Genomic DNA, 23,461 nt, shown 5'->3' on the forward strand with positions numbered 1-23,461 from the left:
CAAAAGCAGGATTAGAAAATCTTTCAGTATGAGACTACATTTTTGTAAATAACATGGAAACAAGAGAAAGAATCTGGAAAAATATAGATCTAGGAAATAATTGTCTGCAGCAATGTATGGGGCAATGGAAGCATATTCCTAGATTATTCTAAGCCATGTGCTGTTGCTTATCATTCCAGCTGTTGTCAAAGAGGATCTACAAAGCATTTTAAAAAGCAGGCAGAAAGTAATTAACATTTTGTGTTCTTTTCTGAAGATGTTTAGACATTTATAGCATTAGATAATTTGAGAATTCCTTTTATTGCAGTGGTAGAGGGACAGTCAAGTATGTATATACTGAAGTCTTCATGTGATCAGGGATATTATTCCTATTCTTGTAAATTCTTTTCAGGTTTTTTCTGTTGTATCACTATAAAGATGATGGTTTAAAAAGTAACAACAAAAAGTCTCAGACGGTATCATTCAGTTTATTATCTACTTTTTTGTCAGCGATTGTAAGCGTTGTAGAAATTGGAGTTATTTAATTTCATAAATAAATAATTTCTCCCTGTAAAACAAGAGTGATATCTAACAATAGCCAAAGGCACCCGTCCTGTAAAGATGGTATGCAATGATCAGAGTTTCTCTGGTTAGTAGATTCAAATAAACCAAAGAGATGTACAAAATTGACAACTATCAGACTAAGAAATGGCAAAATAATTGAACCAAACCTAAACTGCTCAATCACGATGAATTATTAGTAGTATTTCCTATACAGCTAACTGATCCTTTAGTGGTTTTCTTTTTTAAACTAAGTATTCAGGATGTTAAAGGTGCATTATATTGATATTTCGGGGGAAAAATGTCAGTGAGATTTCAGGCATACTCTGGTGTGGGTGTAAACATATGGTTTCAGGAGTAATGACGCTGACTTGGGATGACTCAGTTTGGTTAAGGAGGAATCAATGGTATTTTTCATTTATGTTTTTTAATATATCTATCATAATGATTCCCTGCAACAAATGCCGGCAGAAGAATCATACCAAATTTTGTAGTGAAAGACTCTGTCAGGCTCTGATTAATATCTGAATATGCTGTAATCTATAGTACCTCTTCATTCTTCTTCTCTAGTTTTCTGAGATTCTGCAGTTGCAGTTTCTGAGCTTTCCCTGGATAAAGTCATGTGTTAAAAAAGAAAGGAAAAGTATTGAGTGTATCATGACTTATATCACAATTTTACCATATAAAACTTTATGAAGATGATTCATGCTCCCAGAAAGTAAGAGAATGTTGTTATAATTGTTTGTCTCAGCCCCAAGTTCACCAACTGTATATTTCTAAGTAGTTCTCACTGTTTCCGTTTGCAGATAAAAGATATGATCATCTGATCCTTTCAAGATAAGCTACCACTAATTTTAAACACTATGGTTAGTCTCTCTTTACTTACTGAAATAGGATCTCACAGGATTTCGCTCTATTGAATGCAGCTCCTTGAGTTGTGAAATACTTCCTGAGAACTTTTCAAATACCATAGATATTTTAGTCCTAACAACATGCATATGTGGTATGTTATGTCATGATAATACAACATTTTGCCTGTATGTTGTAAATGGACCCATTTAATCCATTTGTATTTTGTGTTCCCGCAGCTCTCTGAACTCTGAAGTTACTTCATCTGCCAATACAACCAAGTCTTTCTTTACTTTTTGACTCCTGACTGCATTTAAATCACATCCTTTAAGCTACAAATATGAGGGTTGTCTTGATCTCTTAAGATTGACTCTTCTCAGAAAGGTTTAGGGTATTTTTTTGATTATTTTAATGAAAATTTTGCGACTTAAAATGAACAAGACTGAAGTCATTGACATTCCTTACCCTACCTCCAAACATGTCCAGTAAGAAATTGAGGTCTTCCTATCACTTGAAGTTCCAGAGCAGATGGAACTTGGCTATTCTGAGTCAGGGTCACAAGGTTGCATATTTCCCTCCATACAAGCCTTGTAGCACTTGGTAAGCATTAGTCATATACCAGGCTTCCTCATGTTGCCCTTATCAGTGTGGCTGAAAGGAAAAGTAGCTTTTTTGGTAAACTGGGGAGGCTGAGCAGAGATTTGAAGTTGGCATAAAGTCAGCATCAGTCTCCTGAGGCCATTAGTGCAGCCTGGCTTCTGCCAACTAGTCTAGCAAATTGTTCATGAACTTTTTGTTCAGTGTTTACTCTTGAACTTTGTTCTGCATATGGCAGGGCAGACTATTAACAGCTGAAGAAATGGACCAACCAGTGAAAACTTTTTGTAATTAGCTGAGCGTGACTGTGCTGTTCAGTGTTGACTTTGCAACTTGGCAACGCTATCCATTGCTCACATTTGAGGAGGTGTTTTGGGCATCCATTTAACAGTATATTAGTTTATAAGATTACATGTGAATGCACGTTTGTAGCTGTCAGGAGCAGAAGCTAAAATATTTTCAGTGAACTCCATTGCCAAGTAAACAGAAACTGTAACTAAGCAACTCAGAAACACCATTTCAGTTATTCATGACTCGGAAATACGGTTTACTCAACATCTTCCTCCCCCTCAGCCCCCAACTAAAAGATCTGTATTTATTTGGAAGATGTATTTTACTAATCTGCAATGTGTTATATATCAAAATTTAAAAAGCCAATATGAAACTGAAACATCCTCACCAAAAGAATTAGTGGAACCTTTGATAAAGCTGAGTCCAGGCACAACATTTCCAAAAACTTCGAGTAGTTCCACATGATTATACAGAGCACAAGATATGGAATGAATTCAAGAAATGCTTTTCAATTACATTTTTTCTTTATAAAACTGAAAATGGCTTCTTACTTAGATATTTAGAAGTACGCCTTCACAGGCAATGGGAGTGATACTGTACCAGTAATACAGACATATCTGTGTTTAACACAGTAACCCATCACTTGAACCAGTCAAAAAAAACTTCTTCCCAATGATGTAGTAGCATTGGCAACATGAATTTCTGTGTACATCTACTGTGACTTTAAGGCAGCATGTTATGCAAAGTGTTTTTCCTGCTGTTCCTCCATCCCTGCTAATCCTATTCTCATCTTTCTCTGGGTCTCACTGGATGAAGGAAGGTAGCAGAGCAGTTCAACTCTGTCCTGAGCTAGGAATTCTTTTAGAGTTCAGTTTTATACAGGAAGCAACTTTTCTTAAAAGCGGGATGATATATGTCCTGGTTTATACCCTTGAGCTGTATAGGTATTTATTGAAAGTCAAAAAGTTTCTACACCTTTCGAGTATAAAGAGGTCCAAACAGCCAATAATGCACATTCATTGAGAATTCCATGCTAATTATCCCATGAGTAATTTCCCATGAAATGATACATTTCTACAATCTGAACCGGTATTTCGGCTTCTGTCTCTAGACAAGTATGCAAAAAAAGTGGTGAAAAATACTTTTCAAGCTACTAGTCACCAGTGGCGTTAAAGGAGTATCGTAAGATCACACTGGAAAAAAATGGGGGCTGCACCTGAAATTTACTTCTGAGTCCAGAATTTTAAGCAGAAATTAAGTTTCCAACTTTGTGACTAGCTGCCTTGTAAGATGTACAAAGTCCAAGTTAGAAAACTTCATAATGCCAATATTATGGGAGTTCTGCAGGGTTGTACCTGTTAGGTGTTTTTTGTAATAGCACTTTGAATCTAAAAGACCAAGAGGTCATTAAAACCACAAAAGAAGTCTGTTTTGCTTTTCACTGATGTCACATCAAATTAGCTCTAGTGTGGAAAAATTTAATATCCACATATGAAAATGTGCAATATGCAGTTATTACTTAATTGTTGAGGGGCTTTGGTAGACATCTTTCATCCTTTTAAAATAGAAACCAATGAGATTTTCAATTAAAAAATCAATATGCCTGCACACATGGCTATATTACACCATCTTATTAAAATATGCTGAGCACTTTGAAAGCAAAGACAATATTTTTGCCTTCATTTCCTTAATATGTATGATGAATACTGTATCTCTTTTCCCAAATTGTCAAGGTACAGAAGGAAAGCTACATTCAGAAAATGTTCAAGTAAATTCTTCATTTGCAGTTATAATTACTTCTTGGAAGAGTTAGGGAGTTTGAATTTTTATAACAATTTTTATCAGTTTCAGATTTAAAAAAAACCCAACTATTTTTTTAAAACATAAATTGAAAATATCTGTTTTGACCATCTAAAGAATTTGGTTTATGTTTTCATATTTTGACGCAGACATTAAAAAGGCACCATCTTGAGTTTCACTACAAAGGAATAAAATTTGATTTTTAAAAAAATCCCATTTGAACCAATGTTTTAAACTGTTCTTTAAGAGTCTGAACAACAGAATGAGACACCTGAGCTATCTAGGGTCCTGTGAGCAATCTCACAACATTAGTGCTGACCTACATGTATTTTGATTAGCTCACTGAGATCCCCAGTAGTATTTGGCTATTCTGTTCTCTTTTGGAGAATGCATGTTCCTCAGACATAGTAATTAATCTTACACAGGTCCTGCCCTTGTTAGGTACTAATCACATTTGTATGGGCTACACACATCACATCATTGTAAGATTTCCCACTTGCAGGGGTTTTTTTGTATTTGGGAGAGGACAGCTCCTATCTGTGCTCTTTTTATCCTTGTCATTGTACATCTGTAAGACAGATACCTAACATGATGGCTTCTGAAGAGTTAAGATCTACCTTTATGAGCTAACCTCCCCTAAACGTTATAGCTATAGGCAAAAGGAGCTTCAACAAAAGCAAACTAAATAGGCTGCTTCTTGGCTGAGCTTGGTAAGAGACTTGATGACAAGACAAGGAGCTCTCAGAATTGTAAACAGCACAAATGAGAAATAAAAGAATTATAAACCTAGTGTTCTCCTCAGGCTGTCATCCTCCTCCTTGGTTGCAGTCCAGCAGCTTTTTGGAGGCTGTTTTCAGGCCAATAAAAGCTCTCTTTCTCCTACCTCAACCCAGAGCAACATTTAGCTTAGATACAATCCCATGAGCCAAAATGTGCTTTGTGCCTGCAGCCTGTACCTGTCGTTCAACAGACTTGAGAACAGTAGCTATCACTTCTACTAGGCTTGAATGCAGAAGAAACATGTGAGATCTGTTAGATTTCCTGATAGAGCTCAGACCCCATTTTGAAAGAGAGCAAGGGAGATGTAGGAAAATACTTTTTCAGCTTTTGTTGTCTATCAGGCCAAACAATAATGAGTTTCAGGAGTTCCTGTTTCTTTTCAAAATCTAACTTTTAAAGCCAAATGCCTTCTAGGTGTTAAGCCCTGAGCAGATTTTTTTTTTTTTTCCCATTCTGGAGCTCTTACTATGTAGGATCTGGAAACATTTACAGCTTGTATATACCTGGCAAGTATAGACTGCAAAATTTCACATGATCTGAAATCCCTATCCTCCAGCTTTGAGATCTGTTTGGATGACCTAATGCTACTTTTTGACTCTGGTCTCTCACTGCTGAGTTGCATGAGGATGCAGTTACAGTGCACACTCAGATCACATCCAATACCCCAGTAATGACAGCTGGTTATTACCATACAAATCTGAAAGATTCCAAATCTGACTGGACAAAAGCGGCTCTTCATAGGACTTATGGGGTGTTCTTGAAGGATCCTTTAAAATAAACAGCCAATAGAGTACGATTTTTGTTCTCAGAGGAAATGACAAAATAAAAATGCCTTAGTGGACTGCTTGCATATTCGAGTGCCTTTATACTTCCTTGCAAGTACATGATGGGAGGCCTCCCTGAGTTACAGCACCAGAACAAAGCCCAGTACATTTATAACAGCCCCCCAAAAGCTGTTAAGAATGTATTTGACCCCAGTCTAGCCATAAAGAATATATTTCACAAAAGTGTTGTGAGTTTCCTTCATTCAGAGTATTTCCCATGTCCCTGGCCCTATAGCCTGGCCCCTTGTTATCCTAGATTTCAAATACTTTTGTTATGGTCTTCCAGTTCGAACTTGTCACTTTGCCCGTTTTCTCTCTTTCAGGCTGTTGTGGCACCTGTGTTCCTGTGAGCATGGATGAACTCTTGTATCGTCTAGGACTTTGTGACCTTGCAACAATGGGTGAGTGTCTGAAACTGCCCCTGCCCATCCATTTATCTTCTGACACAACTCTAAAATTCTGTACATTCGAATATTTTGCTTATCAGAACAATATTCAGCTCTCTGTGCGCTTATATTTTTGAAAGATGCTGTTGAACAGTTTTAGGGATTTTCTCATGCATTAGTGTTCTTTGAAATACCGTTAGAGAAGGAGGATATTGGTTGTGTGTGTCATACAGCTTCGGAAATCTTTTGTTTTTCATCTCAATCCACTGGCCAAAAAGAAATGAGTCACTTTGTTATAAGTATCCTGTCTCCTATTGCTTTGTTTAGGTTTGCACCTACTTCTTCCTGAACAGAAATAAAAAGATTACTCACAGAAACACGCCGGTACAGAGATGATACAATGAGAAATTAAAACACTGTTCTCAGCTTGCTCTGTTTTACTATCTAAAGAGCTGTGTGCTAGGACTGGTTCTTGTAAAGGCTCTTCCCTTGCTCAGAAAGTGGTCAGCCCTGGGAAGGGAGAAGAGGGTTCTGAGCAGCGCAGGTCTTCCTAAATAGAGCTGTGAGGATTTAAAATGCTAGTTTGAACTTTCTAAAGAGTGAGTTCAGTTTGGGAACACAAAGTTTAGTAATTGATATCAGACAAAAAGCTGATAAGAGACAGTATCTGTAGAAGGGCTCTTTAAGTCTTGTGTCCTTTCCTTATGTACTCAGCTGTTTAGGGTAAGAGAATAATATTATTTGAAGTGTGTTTCTGTATTGTTTTCCAGAAGAAAATTAGAACTGCGACAGAGCCTCTTAATTTCTTTTGGGCAGGGCATCAAGATGAAAAGGAAAAGGTTCCAGGAGCTTAGTGCCAACACCATGCTTTCATAAGTATAAATCAAAATTATGACAGCTACTCCATAATAAGCACCTTTTTGTGCTTATGTTCATTAAATAAATATATGAACCAGACACTGTTGAGAAAGGGCAATCCTTGATACACAGTTGATCATTGCTATAAGTAGTATAGTACAGGACAGAATTTAATTGATTTGGGGTTTGAAAGTAATCTAAAAAATTAGAAAGTGCTTCCTTTTTTATTACATTTCTCAGATAGCCAAACAGTGAAGCACTTAGAAGGCTGTGGTCAGCAGAATGACAGTCAGTGACTCATTATAGAGATGGGTTATATAGATGAAATTGCTACTTCTTAAAACACTTCTAAAATCTGTGCTGAAGCTTTTAGTCAATGCTATTCATGCTCTGAAGCAGCACTATTCTCTCCCACACTCTCTCAGGATTGCCTTGCCACCACTGTCTTGAAGTGCTCTCCTCCTACAGAGTATCTGGTCAGTGATAGCAGCAGCTGCAGGAACAGTGTGTTCAGCATGCCAGACTGAAATTCATGTTCCAGGAATGTCTCCTGGGGGGTTTGAGCAATTCAGTCAGATTCGTAGTTAAAAGCCTTTCACTGTAACACAATTACCCTGCAGTAGAGAAGAGGAATGGTTGGCATTTGTTTGCTACAAATGTGCCTTGCAAAACCCACTGTTACGAAATCCTTCCTCGTGTGAAATTTCCACTGGCAATGGAATTTACCTATTCTAGAATGATAGGCTACTGTGCTAGGAATGCAAGGAAAAAAAATAGAGTGATCAACAACATTTTATGTGGGTTTTAACGTCCACTTTCTTAAATATATTAGGGGTTTTTTTCTGTCTGAAAAGCAGTACCTACAGCTGTACAGCAGGACGCCAACAGTTCCAGAAAGCTGTGGTTTAGTGGCTGTTTAAAAAAGCATAAATTTCATTTTTTTTTTTTATTCTGGCTGATTCTCACCATCATACAAAACACAGAAGATCCTTACAAAGAATATATCATCTCCTTAGACAGGTGGGGCACTCTTACTGGCCGATTTACAGATTTAACTGGCATGTAGCCATCCAGTTTGCAATTTCCATCACATATTCTGCAATTCTGGCTTAGCCTGAGTCATGGCCTGAAACACGAGAGGAAACCACCACTGTCTGGCCAAACAGTTTCATCTTGCAATAGGAATACTGTGTATTCCTCTGCCTTGTGATTCTCACAATTGAGTCCTAGTCTTCCAGCCCACTGGGGAATAAAAGCAGGGGTGTCCAAACTTAGCCCTCTTTAGACCACCTTCCTGTCTCCTGGTAAGTCAAATTGAAGGCAAGTGGGGCAGAGAACTGAAGTACACATATACTGGTGAGAGTTGTGTGATACAGGATAATAAGGAAAGAGTGAGAGATGAATGGGATGCTTTACAGATTATTTATGATAGAGACAAAGATTGTGATAGTAATTGAAGCTTAAGAGGGGGCTTAGGGAGGAGATAGGGCCAGACCATAGGTGGAGGTGGTTTAGCCACTTGTTTACTACTCTGCTGAGATCTAAGCAGGGGGAGGAGAGAGGAGAAAGAAAATAAAAGAGGTGAGTCACGGTACAAGTGAAAAACTGGAGGGAAGAAACTGTGACACATAATACAGGGAATAGGAGAAAGCTGTCTGGGGATTGGTTCTCAAGGGGCCCAGGGTACAGAAGGCAGATTCTCATCTCAGGATACCACAGAAAACTAATATTTAACACTTAGTGCATGTATTCATCAGCCAGCCATATGACAGTGAAAGTAGGGTTATGCACAGGTCATCTGGTTGATTCTACCAGAATAGACTTGGAGGAGAGAGCTTGACCAGTCAAATCTGCACAACCTCCTTTGCGTTTGCAGGTATTTGGTTCTCGCCTTTGGCCTGACGTGACTTCCCCCATCTTGTAATTTGAGCAGTGTAAAGTACAGAACTCATTAACTCAGGTGAAGCATTGTATACTCCATATTACTTGAAGAAGCAGCATTATGGGAGCATTATTTTCCTCCTTTCCACACTTACTTTTTTTGGAGTCCAGAACTGATATGCTTTCAAAAGTACATTTTGTAAGGATTATACAAACAAGGTGATCAGTGCACAGAAAAGAGGCAATTCATAGACTTGTCAGACAAATCTGTAACCTGGGCATAGGACAAAAAAGGTATGCTAGCAAGGTTGCTGGTCTGGACGAGGGGAGAAGACAGACCATCTAAAATAAAAGGAAAAGAGACTCAATTTTCGTAATATTAAATCTAAGCGGGTGGTCCAAGTGAAAGTCACAGACACCATGCTCTTATCTTCCAAGGTGATACAGAATAGTATTTGCATGGGTTAAGTTCAAATAGGCTATTGAAACAAATGTCTTGTAGATAAATTAAATAAGAGAGGCTTCAATCAACTGTGCAAATGCGTGTCATCACTCTAAAGGTATGTGTGAGACTGCAATGATTTGAAATGAACTGGGAAGGGGTGATTTTGAGAAATATCCATCTACTTTTATATAAAGTAGAAAGAAGAGAAACACGAGAAATAGCAAAAAATAATAAGAAAACATGAAATGTAACCCAAAATAGCTCTAGGAAAATGGTTATTAGAAAAACTTCCAAATATTTTGTGCTGAAACCTGGTGATGGTACAGGAAAAGAATTTGTTGTTATTTAGATCCTCCTATAAGCACAAAATATGATCTTCAAACATTCTTCAATGCAGCTCTGTACAGGGAGCTCTTATCATGAGCTTCTTTTCCAACAGAAACAGTTTGTGTGATCTCAAAATGTGGGCAGCTACTTGGGCCAAGAAGAGATAACAATAATGAATACCTTTTGTATCCTTCAAAATGAGTCATGTTGTTCAAAAGGTAAGAGGGATTTACTCACAATGGACAGGCAGTGATGATTCAGCAATTACAATTTTAACAGACTGTCAAACAAACTTCACTGAACTATAAGAATGCATCTGTACTGATCTCATGGAAATGTACAAAGGGAGTTGTTTTTACATGGCTAGAAGTGAACACATTACTCAGAACCAAAAGTATAAAAGAGAGACTGATGGGCAGCCAAGTCTCCCAGCAGAAAAGCCAAATATATTTCTAAGCCCTCTTGAAGCTGTCTTTGCGTTCCTTCCTCGAAGAACATTTTTATAAGCAGTTATCCAGATTTCTTTTAAAGTAATGCACTCCCATCATATAGATCCAGATCACTACTACTAAGTGCCAAAACCACGGATACTCCATTCTGTGCTTGCAGAAATACTTGAAAATGCATCAAATGTTAAAAGTGTTTGACATTGCAAAGTACCATATGATTAGTTTATCACAAGTGAGTTTTGATCTATCAGAAAGTTTGCACATAAAGATTATTAGGAAATTCTTGAAGAGAAATAACATCTTCCTTTGTAACACCTAGTGAAGGCTAGTCTTTATACATATATATATGTAAACACATAAATACACACACACACACATATATACACACATACATACATAAATATGTATAGATAATATAGGTAATCCCTGCTACAACAATCTTCTCCAAACAAGTCTCTTTCTGGAGTCCAGTTGATTTCAAAAGGCCCACATAGATACTAAAGTCTATGTATACAGGACAGAAATTTAGCAGTCTCTATGTGGATACACAGAATTTTTTCCATCAACTTGAGGAAGAGCTGTGTAAGACTCAACTGCCTGTGGGGCAGTTCTCTTTGAGTCTGAATCAACTTTTGAGCCACATCCATCACATTTTATTCATATGAAAATAATAAAATTGAATCTATTGACAAGGCTTACAGTACTTAAATTTTATATAACCATCACTTTATAATTTGAAAAACAGTAACAGTTTGATTTTTTTTTAGACAAAGAAATACTTTTTCTTCTGAAATACAGGCCAAGGAAAACTTTATGGGGCATATGATATAAAAACATTCTGAAAGACAGTTCTAACATGGGTTACACCATATACTAATGACACTTTGTCAAAATTTCTTAGAGCTATCCAACTGAGGGGTTACAGTTCAAAGACTTTAAAATTCAGATTTATTTCTGACTCAACAAAATATGCAGTGTTGAATTCCTGCTTAAAGTAAAAGGCACTGAGCCGATTCCACCAAAACAAATGGAAAATGAAGACCAGGCAGGGTAGCATAAGATAGACCAGCCAAGCTCCAGCACTTTCGCATTTACTCTGCTTTTCTTATTCCATTGTATGGAATACAACAAAAAGTATTTGTGTCTGCAAAAGCCTGTGTGAAAGTATATGAATGTATGCCTGTGCACAGTTAATCTTTACAATAAATAACCTTAATGCACTTTGTTCTACACTTTAGCATTCAGGCTCTGGCTGCCAGATCAGAATATTTTGTGTGTTTGCACTGCTTGGAATATGACAGAAAAAAAGGCAGCTGGAATCTTTGGCAAGTCATGTAGTGCTGCTCACAATCAGCATGTAGAAGGTTAAAATTAGAGTCAGAATTTGGTTTTGACATATTTTAAAAATAACTGACATTTGTCCTGGGAACATCTAGCTACAACATCTAGCATGCAGTAGAAAAAAGATCTTTCTACATCTGAGCACACTGTAGCAAAACAAAAAAGGAAAGCTTTCAACAAGCCAAAAAAGTAAAACAGCAACATGATCTTGAAATGCATAAATAGGAGAATAACATGCAGGGCACGAGAAATAATTCCTCTGCTCTGCTATGCATTGCTTAGGCCACAGCTAAAGCACTCTGTCCAATTTTAGGCACTGTATTCAGGATGTTTTCAGTGTGAGAGGACTAGAGGCAACATGATAACAGTCTTAAAGGATATAAAAGGACTTTTTAAAGAGGAGAATGATATTAAGTGTTTTCCTTGTGTACCTTGCACAGGGCAAGAAGTAATAAAGTGGAAGAAAATTTGGGAGTGGGGGAAGAAATCTAACTGCAAATGTACTAGAAGACTAGAATAGCTGGTCTGAAGAGACTGAAGGTTGTCTGTTATGAAATTTTTTAAGAAGAAAAAAGGAAATGAAGAAATAAAGAATTAATGGGAAAAAAATTAATAAAGAAATCAGGAATATACCCATATATGGCAGGACAATGGGCTACGTGACTTCTAGGAGTTCCTACCAGATCTACAGGCCTATGATTTGTTAGGAGGAGGGATAGCATGATAAGACATGAGCCACCCTCATAAGCTGTGAAATTTCCTGAGTGTACAGTGTCTGAATGGACAGATTCTGGTTCTGTTCACATTAGGTTTGTGTTAATGCCTTTCAGCACAAGTTTTTACACAATTTAGGCTTCAGTCTCTGATAACTGCATTTTGTTTAATCACTCAAATACAAGGTTCTCAAATGGATCTTTTTGATTTGCCTTATAGAGGTGATAGGTCACATTACTGAAATTTGTGTCTCTCAAATTATATTTATATAAAGTAGTTATATATTATTATAACAAGCAAGTAAAAATTTTTCTTATAATAAATAACTCGGTGATTTAAAACTGGATCAGCAATTAAATTTATGCTTTAAATTGTATTATTGCCTTATAAGTATTATTGCCTACTGATTTCCTAGTACTTCACTTATTTACAATATATGTACAAATTGAGGGCTACCAGAAGCTTCATGATATCAGCATGGCCCATAGCTATTCCTTTTTCTTTCCCTATTCTCTTTTTTTTATTCATTCATTAGGCTTTTCCCTCACTTCCAATAAGCTTGATTGATAAAGAGAACAACAATTAAAAAAAATTCAAGAACAGTACCCCTTCTCTTCCAAAATACAATTTTAAATCGAACAGTGATAATATAAAACTGTTGGAACTAGAACAAAACAACAATAAAACAAACTTTTTCTTGACCTCAGATTTGCTTTTAAAGTTGTGGAACATTTCCTGTTGTGTGGGTGTATAAAAGAAAGCAGGAACTAAATACTAACTACACCAGCTTTAACTTCTCTTCCCACTCACAAAGCGCTGCTTACATACACGCAGATAGAATATCAAAATATTAATACTATTCAGATCTTCATTGACACATGTACTAATGATGAGGCTGAGGAAATTACTAAGCACAAAAGATGTGCTTAAATGCTTTATAAGTTAAATTACAAAGAATTAAGTGTTTTTCTCTACACATATCACGATATTCACATATTTGTACACATATCACAATATTCATTATCATTAATAGCTCTGCTGATAATCAGTGATCTCCAAACACAGCATTGTCTAAATGCACCATGAGAAATGGCTACCTTTAACATGTCTTTTTATTACAGTCATGCTAAAGAAGCTATTTTTCCAAAGGAAAGACAATTTCTATAATTTCTAATCACATTTCAAAATGCTTTACATATTTTTGGTAATTCAGCTCAGATGACATATATAAGCTACAGGAAAGAGGAAAAGAAAGAAAGGTGAGACAATTCCTGTCTGAGCATGACAGCAGTACAATACCTCACACAAGCAACACACTGAACTGCTTTGAAAGCCGTGTTTTCTGTTGTTCTTTACAAGAAGAAGCAGTAAAAACCAAAATATTTCACACAAACTAGTTCCCAATTTCCTCATTAAAACCAGAAACTCACAGTAAGAATCAACACACCAGTAAATAAAGCAGTAATACCACTTTCCAGTTATATTCATATCTGGTTTGGTATGCCTATGTGATGGAGCACATTTTCCTCGATAGTCAGCAATGAGAACAGGATTTCTGTCCCTCCAGAATTTTGGGGATCTAAAACTTCAAGCTGAGCTTATACAGTCACATTAACTTTGGTCCAACAATTAGAGTGGTAAAGAATACTGCACAAGCATCAGGGCTAAAAAAAAAAAGGTGCTATTAAATGTATAATGTAATACCATTCGGAGTAGACTTCATACTGAAGAGCAATAAATCCAGAGCATTAATCCAGGCTTTGCAATTACCCTGTATGGACTAGAATAACTTAACTCCTTGAATAAGGGTTAAGAATGGGAAGAAAAATAACACATTATATTAATTTTTTTCTCTTTTTTTTTTTACTGTCTCTAATGTTCAACATTACACAAGCTTTGTACAGATTTTCCATAAAAATAAGCCAGTGGTTTCTTTATTAGCTATAAATGATTTTATTACAAGTGTTTGAGTGTTCTAAAATAGTATTACATTCAGCTAAAAATGAAAATCCAAATGAGTTGCAAATCCTATCATTATAGTGATTAAGTCCATGGCTTACCTAAGCCTATATTTCAAGTGAAATATTTCTGAATTTATTTAAAAGACTATAACCAGACTATTTAATGGAGCAAGCAAAAGCTTAGCACAAAAAAATGCTGCTACAGCAACCTGTCACCCTTCAGCCAGCAGCTTTATCTTTTACTAAATTCTAAAATGCTTTCTTTCCTTCAATCCAGATATACAGTTTTAGCAGCATATTTCACAGCAACACTGCAGCTGCACTTTAAAGTGTAAGTTCAAACTCAGTTTTTCAGAAGCTGAGCCAAATTTAACCTTATTTCCATATTTGGATACCACTATAACTGAGATAAAGAAAATGAAACGAGTCACTATCTGAAAAGTCTTGCTGTTTTTCTCAACCCCAAAAAGCCGTGAGGTGTTATGCATGAATGTGGCAGTTCAACTACCTGTGTCATTTAGTCTGATTCATCTCACCCCCTCCCATGCCCTCCACACAGATTGAAGAGTCCCTCTGTAATGGGCCATGTTCCTTGGGAATTACTGGAAGGGCATGAAACACACCAGTGTGCCATGAAACCAACACTAGTCTGGGTAGGAACCATTTTCATCTGCGGTGCGTGAGATGGCCCATGTGTGGCTGAAGAGAAACACACAGTCAATGCATTTCCTTCTAAGTTGTTGAACTCTAAACAATCAGTACAAAGAAATTTGCCAGAAGGAATAACCTTTGTCAATAGTTTCAAAGGAAAATGACAAAATAGGATGCAGGAATTAGTCTGTTTCTTCTGGAACAGAAAGGTCATATTTGTCACCCTTAATCAAATCATTGCTTTGCCCAGCCCATCATTCAGCCACTGACAGCAGCAAGTACTAGGTATTTCAGAGAAAATAAAACTAAAGGCTACCGAGGACTATAATAAAGTACCTGATTCTAGATATTTTCTTTTTGGTCCAGTCAGTTAATGTTTACAATGCCATTTTTTTCATCTTGTCCAAAATATTCATGGCTCTTCTCAATATCCTTTAAAAATTAATTATTCTGTTGTTCAGTCCTGCTAATCTATTGGTTTTGCAGATGTCTTGTACTAGTGAATGATTGAATTTATTTATGTGTTGCATCTAAAATATAATTCATCTGTTTCAAAGTTAGGTTCTAAATCTGTGGTACTTCTGTTTCATCTCTGCTCTAATCTTGAATTGGAAGCAAATCTATCCTCCTATTTTTTATACCTCCAGATTACTTGTTTGCTGAGCTTCAAAAAGCTACACAGTCACAGATTTTCAGCCCCTCTCATTTGGAAATCTAAACATTTTGCTTTGCATTTTGTCTCTTTACTCAGCTTTTTGATAATAGATGTTCGAAATTTAAATGTAGCATTTCAGAGAGAAGTAAAATTTGAGGTCTTTGCACGGACATGAGCAGCTTATTGGAACAGATTTGCTGAGCAAGCTTGGTCAGCTGCACAGCACACAAGCTATGCTTGGGGTACATCCACCATCTGATGAAAATGTACTGTCACGGGGTCCCTTTTACCTCTTGGTCCAGAGTCTGAGCACCAGGGGCCAATGCCTTCAGGCAACACTGATGTGGTGCTGAAAGGAGAGTCATATTTGTTTGGAGGATGGTAAATCATCTTCCTGAGTAAAATGCAATGTATTGTTGAACCTTTGCTGGGTTCTGTTCAGCCAAAATCTCAATTGCTGTTCCTATAAAAGGGCTGGTTGCTGTACCATCACCATCTTTTAGGCTAGCTAGAAAGAACCACTGTGGTCAGCTGCAGGCAAGAACTAGCAACCAACTAAACTAAGAACTGGATACTGCAGTCAGCCATGTCCTAGTCCTTCAACCCAACCTGATGCTTTTTTTTGTCTTGAAGACACGGGAAAGATTAATGACAGGAAGTCTGCACGCACTGTTGGGGAGATGAGTTTTCTTCTGGTAAAGTAATGGGACATGCATGAGATTGCAAAGACCAACACTATTGTATGATGACTAAATTATGACATACTGTATGATAACACATTTATATAACAAATAAAGTAATTTTGTAGAAGTTCATACCTATTTTAGCTTTACTGTTGCTAGAAAGGAGATCCCAGTGTTACAGAGTGTGTGGCTAGGCCAAACATTTTGTAGTGTGTGACGTGCACATTCTCAGCACTGACATTTCTCTGAGCAAAACGAGTGTGCCCCTACAGTTTCTTTTCAGGCAGCTTACCATCTGAATATTCAGTATACCCATTTCCAGTCTTGTTTAGACTTGTACAAAGTATGTGGGGACTTTCTTACTATTTCATCAATACTTACTGTAAGGAGTGTGTCATCAGTACTTACTGTAAGGAGCAGAGGGCAGATGGGTGTGAAGCTGACTGCATGCTACAGAAACCAATATGCCTTAAACATGTTGTCCCAATGGGCTGCCTAGACCTGAACAGCTCTTACAAAGTTCACTTGAACTGACAGAGTTCAGGCTTTTAAATGGAAGTTAATAGACCTAAGACACAATGCATCAGTTTATATTACAAGTTTGGATAGCACAGGCCCAATTCATCAGATCAGCAGACTGAGCCAATGCTGTTTTCACATACTTCATGGCATAACAATAACCTGATAGTTGCAACACTTCTTGCTCAACTCCAAGTTCCAAATTCATTTTTGTATAGAAGAATGCATACCACTTAATCTAGAAGAGATGTAATAAATATAGTAAGGCTGAGAAATGTTTCTTATAATTGAACCTTTGGAAACAATACTACAGCATTTACAGAGATGATGCAAATTGTCTTTATGCTTTTCTCTTATCAAATGAAATATTGATACCTTCCTGGCATGGGCTGCAGCCAATGAATGACAACTACTTAAGAACAACAGGAATTCTTTGCAGAGCATTTAAAAGTTTTTGCTTTACCTTCAAGATAACCCTTCAGCAACACACCTGTGTCTCATTGAGAGACTAATAATCTCAAATTTACAAAAAAGCCCCATTTAAATGTATTTGTTTCTTTTTAAATTACATTAAAATGATCATATCAGTTATAAAAATGTGGTCTCGGGAGCTTTCACAATCACCTGAAAAGCCTCATACTGGCCAAGTACTTGTACTAAAAAGTGAATCCCTTCAATACAGCAATATACTTACTAAGATTAAGGAAGAACAGAGTGAGAACTGGCAGCGAAGGAGAAGTGATTTTATACATCTTGTAGGCAGTTCAAAATAACCACATCAGGACTTGTTACACTATTGTGATCACATATGCTAGTTATGCACAAGTTACATCTTGTTATTTCTTGACCATCATCAGGTATAGAACTGTTTTATATTTCTAAGCAATCAAATACAGCTGAAGACCCCAAAGGAAACAGAAAGTACTTCTAGTTATGCGCCTGATGTTCAAATGTAAAAAAAAAAAAAAAAAAAAGAACTTGCCCAAAAAATTCAGCATTTGGTATCTTTCCAAGAAAATTTATTTTTTTATTTAAAAAAATTAATTTCCCAGAAAAAAATGCTATTGTAACTACAGATGGTGCTCATATCTAAAGAGAATTTTTGACAGTGAAGATGACCTAAGGAGTTTGTAGACTTGGCAAAAGTGTCTCCTTTATATTTAATAATTTTCTTTTGGAGGAATATTTTTCATCTTGAAAATAAGTCCACGTTACAAAGAGCAGATTATAGTAACCATTCTGGGTTAAAACTAAAAGGGAAACTACAACTGTTTTAATTGTTATACTTTTATCTAATTAAATCCACCTCTAGCCAATTAACGTAAATAAAACAATCAATTCTTAAATAATCTTTGATGAAAAGCTAAACCTAGACTTACTGCCAGTGATGACAGAAGATTTCCATATGCATATAAAATAATTCTTACATATCTGTGTAAATCACTTTGTATTGATTGATTTGACAAGCATTCAATTCATGTCAGTTTTGGGGGTATAATTCTCTGGGATGGTAATACTATTGCTGAAATACATACATACACGCACATTCTTAAGTTGTTTTTTCCGGGTAAATTCCTGTAAATAGTGAAATATAGATTCTATATAACCATTGATTTAGTTTATATGCAGAAAAAAATTATGGTTCACAGAATCACTGAATCCTTGAGGATGAAAGAAGCTCCTCCAGAGATCATCTAGTCCAAGTTCTTTCTCTAAGTGTATTCTAGATGACTCATATCAAAATAACTTATTTTCACTTTTTTCACCTGTTACAACAAAGGCCTTAAATCACCTTTTCACACTATTTCTGTATAGGTACCTTGAAAGTCTTGGAAAGCAAGTAGTTGGTTTTGCTGGAACACATCATCTATTGAACAAATTAATCATATTCATTATTCTGAGCTGCTCACGAGATGAGATCTAACCAGAATCAACTTTGCTTTATTTATTTGTATCCTTCAGTCTACACAATTCATAATTTCTTATTTATACTTTCACTTTGCTTTGTAGTCTTTGTGTAAGAGCCATATGCTTTCAAGACCAAGATCTATTAACAGAGTAGCGTGCCGAAGATATACATCCTAAATAGCAACACTCTTGGACTGAATATTCTACTTGGAGTAATGCAACAATAATTGTCCTTACAAGGGACTCTAACATAACTATACACATTGTCTATCTGTGATATTCTTTATAATGCTATAAGAAGGAAATACTAGTCAACAAACTAAGGTTCCAGTTTTCCAGCCTCAGATAATAAATAATACTTCCTGTTTCTTGGTTGTTATTTTTGAGGTTCCTTCCTCAGAGCTCAACACAGTGATGATGGGATACTTCCTCTGCACCAGAAAGGCAGTAGGGAAGGTAGTTTTCAGTTGTTCTACCACCCAGACTGAATTTTTTTGCAATCATGTGGAAATTTCATTTTATTGTAGTGGAATCCTTAACTGAGCAAGATTAAAAGTGAACTGTCTATATAACAAAGAATGCTGAAGCAGAAGGAGGAACAGCAGAAAAATAGGGAGCATGGAGGAGGAGCAGAGAAATATCAAAAAAGGTTGTGGAGCACACTTTGGAAGAGGGCGAGAGATCATCAAATAGTCCTCTACAAATCTACTATATTAACCAATTTCTAGGGCAGAGGGTTAAGTGGAATTTCTAGTCCTATTTTGTTACTCAAAGAAACTTCCTATATCATTAGCCTCCTTTAACTACAGTATAAAAATATCATCTCAGGGGGTTGTGTTTGTTTGTTTTTAGAAAAATTAAAGAATGACCATGCGACATCAGTACACGTGATATTTCCTAAGCAATACAAACAGCAATACTTCTCTAAATATATGGAAATCTTCTGTGGAAGCATCGAAACCACTAGACTTTGTATCTAGCCTTCTTTGGAAAGAAGGATGAACTGGCTGGGCTTCGCCAGTCTGTTAGACATATTTAAAAGAAAGTCAAGAAAAGGAAAGAGTCCAAATAGACGTCATGAAAACTAAGAAGATAAGAAAAGTTGAAGTTCTGAAAAGAACCCTTTCACCGAGTCTGCTAATAAAGACGGTCCATCTCTTCATTACCATGCTACTCATCCACCTCTGTTACACTGCACAAAAGGGAAAAAAGCAGTCTTTATAGTTGTACATGATTATATTTTCCTTTTGTATTGAGTTCAAAGTCTTTTCTAAAAAAGCAAGAGTAGATTGCTCACAATGTAATGGGCCATTCCCAGGAAATGAAAAAATGGCCTTAACGTTTTATATTAATACAATAGGTTATGTATAAAACAGGTTTTAAAAAGTTAATGCATATTAGCTTAGAACAGCCATATTTTAACACTGTGCAACTGAAAGTTCCAGTAGAGCAGATGAATGAAACTACAGAAGAAAAAAACCCGCTATGACAAAGAGATAAAGGTTTAACTAAAAGGACTCAAATCTATATTTCAGGTGCCTCTTTACCTTCCATCAGGAAACGAGTTATTAGGAGTAATGAAATCAGAGATAGAAAATACAAAAAGTTTTTAGATCCTTCTGTGCAAGGCAGCGACACTGGCCTTTACTTCTTCACTTTATAATGATTCCTTTGAGTTGTGGTTCTGAAAAAGCTGTGAAACATCTTCCTGTTATTTCTTTTTCATCTTTCCAAACACTGGCCAGGAATAACCCCATCCTATTCTTTTCTTGGGTTTTTGAAACACATATTGACTGTAATGACTATAAATTATCTGGTTAATGTGCCCGATTTATAAAAGTGTTAGAGCTCCTCTATGCTGCTACCAGGTGCCTCTGAGAAGGTGCAAGGCACAAGAAGGGTCTAACTTTTTCCATGCCTGCTTCTACTTTAGACCACAGCAAATATTTAACTTTTGAAAATTTTTAAGTTAACTGGATTTCAGGACAGTCTCATCAAATCACTCTCCCCACGATGGACTATTGGCTCTTTCTTCTCCAGAAGCAGCAGTAGACTGCTAGCCAACATCACCTCTGCCAAATACCTCCCTATAGTCACCATCCTGATGCTCAGTTTCTGGGTGATAACGTCCCTTAGCAAGGGCCTTTGAGTTTCAGATATAGACTTTACAATCTGCATATGTAAAAGGAGCAACTGTATCATAGCTATGGTCACTTTTACTGTACTGTACCAACTACTCTAAAACCATCACAAGTGCTGAACCAGTAGAAGTTTTCAAAATACGTTATTACACACTGCAAATCATGGGAAGCCAGTTAATAAACCTTGCAGTATCAGCATCTTCAGCCCTCATCTTTGGTGCAGACCTACAAATGTAATTGAATGTCTTAGGTGCTGCATGACAGAAATAAACAAGAACTACAGAATTACATATCATTTCCATTAACCTATTTAGTCTTCTAAACCATCCTGGGAACATAATCAAGGTCTTGGGATGAAATGTCTTAAGAAACACTAAAATCACCTCTTCTTACCTCAGAATCTTCTTTAGATCATTTTTGATCTGAGCAGAGCCATGACTACCAGGATGTAATAGGAAACATTTCAGTGTCCAGAAAGGAGTTTCTGGTGGAAGATTCCAGGCTCTGGGATTTCTCATCTCAAAGATTAGCAGCAGTCATATTAGAAAAATTTTTAAAGACTTTTTTGGTTAGCTCAACATCTACTACATAAAAGTAACTTCCAAAATTTAAATGAGTGCACTCTTCCAGCTGTTCCTCCCATCTCACCTGAAAGGCAATTCACAAAGTACAAACCATTTTAAAAAGTGTTGGCAGTAGTCTTTTATCAAGCATTGGCAGACCTTGTCTCTTACGATGACTGTTTCTTTGCTGATGGCATCACCCAAATTATTTAGATACATATTACTGCTTGGATTTCCTGACACACTTTGCATTTGGCTGGCAATTCCTGATAGAAAGTGACCTGTATACAGAATTGTGAGCCAGGTAAGGAAGCAGGAGTGCATGTGCTAGTGATGATCTCAAGTAAAAGGTATTACAAAACCACAGGCTTAAGTACAAATTTATCTACTATAGATCTAAAAAAATGAATGGTAGAAGGCTTTCAGAGTTTCTGCTCAATATCAGCAATTCTCAGGAGAAATTTTATTTGACCTTCTTCATCTCTATAATTATAATTTTATTTATGTCATGGTACTTTCTAGTGGTCCCCATTAGGATTGAGACCATCTGGCTCTGCATGCACACCATGGAAAGACAACCCTTACTTCTTGCAGTAAAACGTTTAAAAATCAACAGTACTTGAAGACTGAATTTTGATTCTTTTCAGAGGTATATTATCAGGTTGTAAACATGCTACCAAAGTGAAAATGGCAGGAGACCTGACCTCTCCCTGACTTTTCTGAGTAGTTTCATGAATCCAGTTTTTGTTTGCACAAATGGTGCACATGGGGAGAATCCTTTTATTCCTATGAATGAAAGTATTTGTGTGCAAATGAGCACATTCACATGCAAATGAATGTATTTGCACAAGAAGCACTTGCCCACCTGCCACACAGCCTTGGCTTTTCGACTTTCAGCGCCTGGAGTGAATAGAATAAGAATGCCAGCAATATTTCAAAAGGTGAATGGTCAGTCATTGTGAACACCGAGGGAGATGGATAAAAAATCGGTGAAAATAATAAGTAAAATAGAAATGTACTGAGAAGACTCTTACAAGTGTTCAGATAAGGCATGTATATAGACCACCACCACCCAGAGTTGAAGCAATGGCAAACTGGAAGTAGGGAAATTACTATATATTAAATCAAGGCTTTTGACAAATTCCTTTGTTTGCCTTCTTATTTAGCAGCTATATAAATTGCATGCAAGGATAAGATCTTTTCTGAAATAATGGAGTCTTACCACACGGAGATTCTGTTGATGAAACCTTAAAATACTAGAAAACAAGTTTTTTTGCATTGACATGTTTCCGTTCTTTTTCCTTATACAAATGATTACCTCATAAGAAATAGAAATCTTTCTAGACTTCCCTGTGCTCTCAGGATCACCGCTACTTTGACAGCATAGGGCATGAATCTGTTGGCCTTCTGGTAACAAAAGTTTAACAGTCAGTATTGAAATGATATGAGAGTAGTGCATCATGCAGTTGAGGATCTGCATCCTTTAACTCCATATTATCGGAAGCAGCAAGACTATTCAGCTAATTTCTTATCTGTACCTCATTACACCTTGTATGCAGCCAAGAAATTGCAGCATATATCCCAAAAGTCTACCCCAAAGACAAGAAAACAACACCAAAACCTCACTGCACCTGCAATGGGTCTTCAGGAGCTGGCGCCGACATACACATGCAGCAGGTGGACATTCAGTGAAGCATATAAATCCCCTACAGAAAACTAAGGGAATAGGCTTTTTGGAGGCAGACCAGCCTGCCAAAACATGGCTGCTAGGTGACTGATGCATTGTGTCTCACAGGAGCCTTCCTAGACCTAGCTGAAGATTTTGAGGCCATACAGCCCCCAGAGATTCTTTTTTTCTTTTTAATTTAAAATGTGTGATTACCCCTTACTTTCTGCCACCTGTTCTGCTTATAAACTTCTGCAGGGCCCCTCTCTCTGCTCTAATTTCCAACAAGCTGTCATGTTACCCTAGCCCATGGGGCTACCTCCTACTGTAGGCATTGAGATGACTCGTGCATTCATGTATGCAGAGTGGCAGCTGGCCCTAAGGCCAGGCAGGGATGTGACCCATCTATCAGTTGCTTGATTTTCTTGAAACTCTGAACCCTGCTGAAACAGAAAACTCATGTGGAGCTTTACTTCTAGCACTATTTCTGTCATTTCCATCTTTGTTATAATGGTTTCCGGAAAGCTACCATTCACAAAAAATGCATGGAAAAACTTGGAACTCCATTAAAATTTTCAGCATTTTGGACTCAAGACATACCTATTTCTATAGGAACACCAGGTGCAAATTCA

The 23,461-nt window shown here is 36.8% G+C and overlaps 1 long non-coding RNA gene across 3 annotated transcripts in view; it reads left to right on the forward strand.

Annotated features, from left to right (window-relative positions):
* The window catches only part of LOC113944420, a 52,581-nt gene that overhangs the window by 11,779 nt on the left and 17,341 nt on the right, over positions 1-23,461 (forward strand). For 2 of the 3 annotated variants that reach the window (XR_003526671.1, XR_003526673.1), the window contains exon 2: positions 6,005-6,082. This is a non-coding gene — a long non-coding RNA (uncharacterized LOC113944420). Of the gene's footprint in view, positions 1-6,004; positions 6,083-11,808; positions 12,100-23,461 lie in introns of those variants that run through there. The other variant, XR_003526672.1, reaches the window with a different exon arrangement.

This window comes from Corapipo altera, unplaced genomic scaffold (genome assembly GCF_003945725.1).
Source record: "Corapipo altera isolate COAL_440 unplaced genomic scaffold, ASM394572v1 45, whole genome shotgun sequence".
Taxonomy (NCBI): Eukaryota; Metazoa; Chordata; class Aves; order Passeriformes; family Pipridae; genus Corapipo; species Corapipo altera.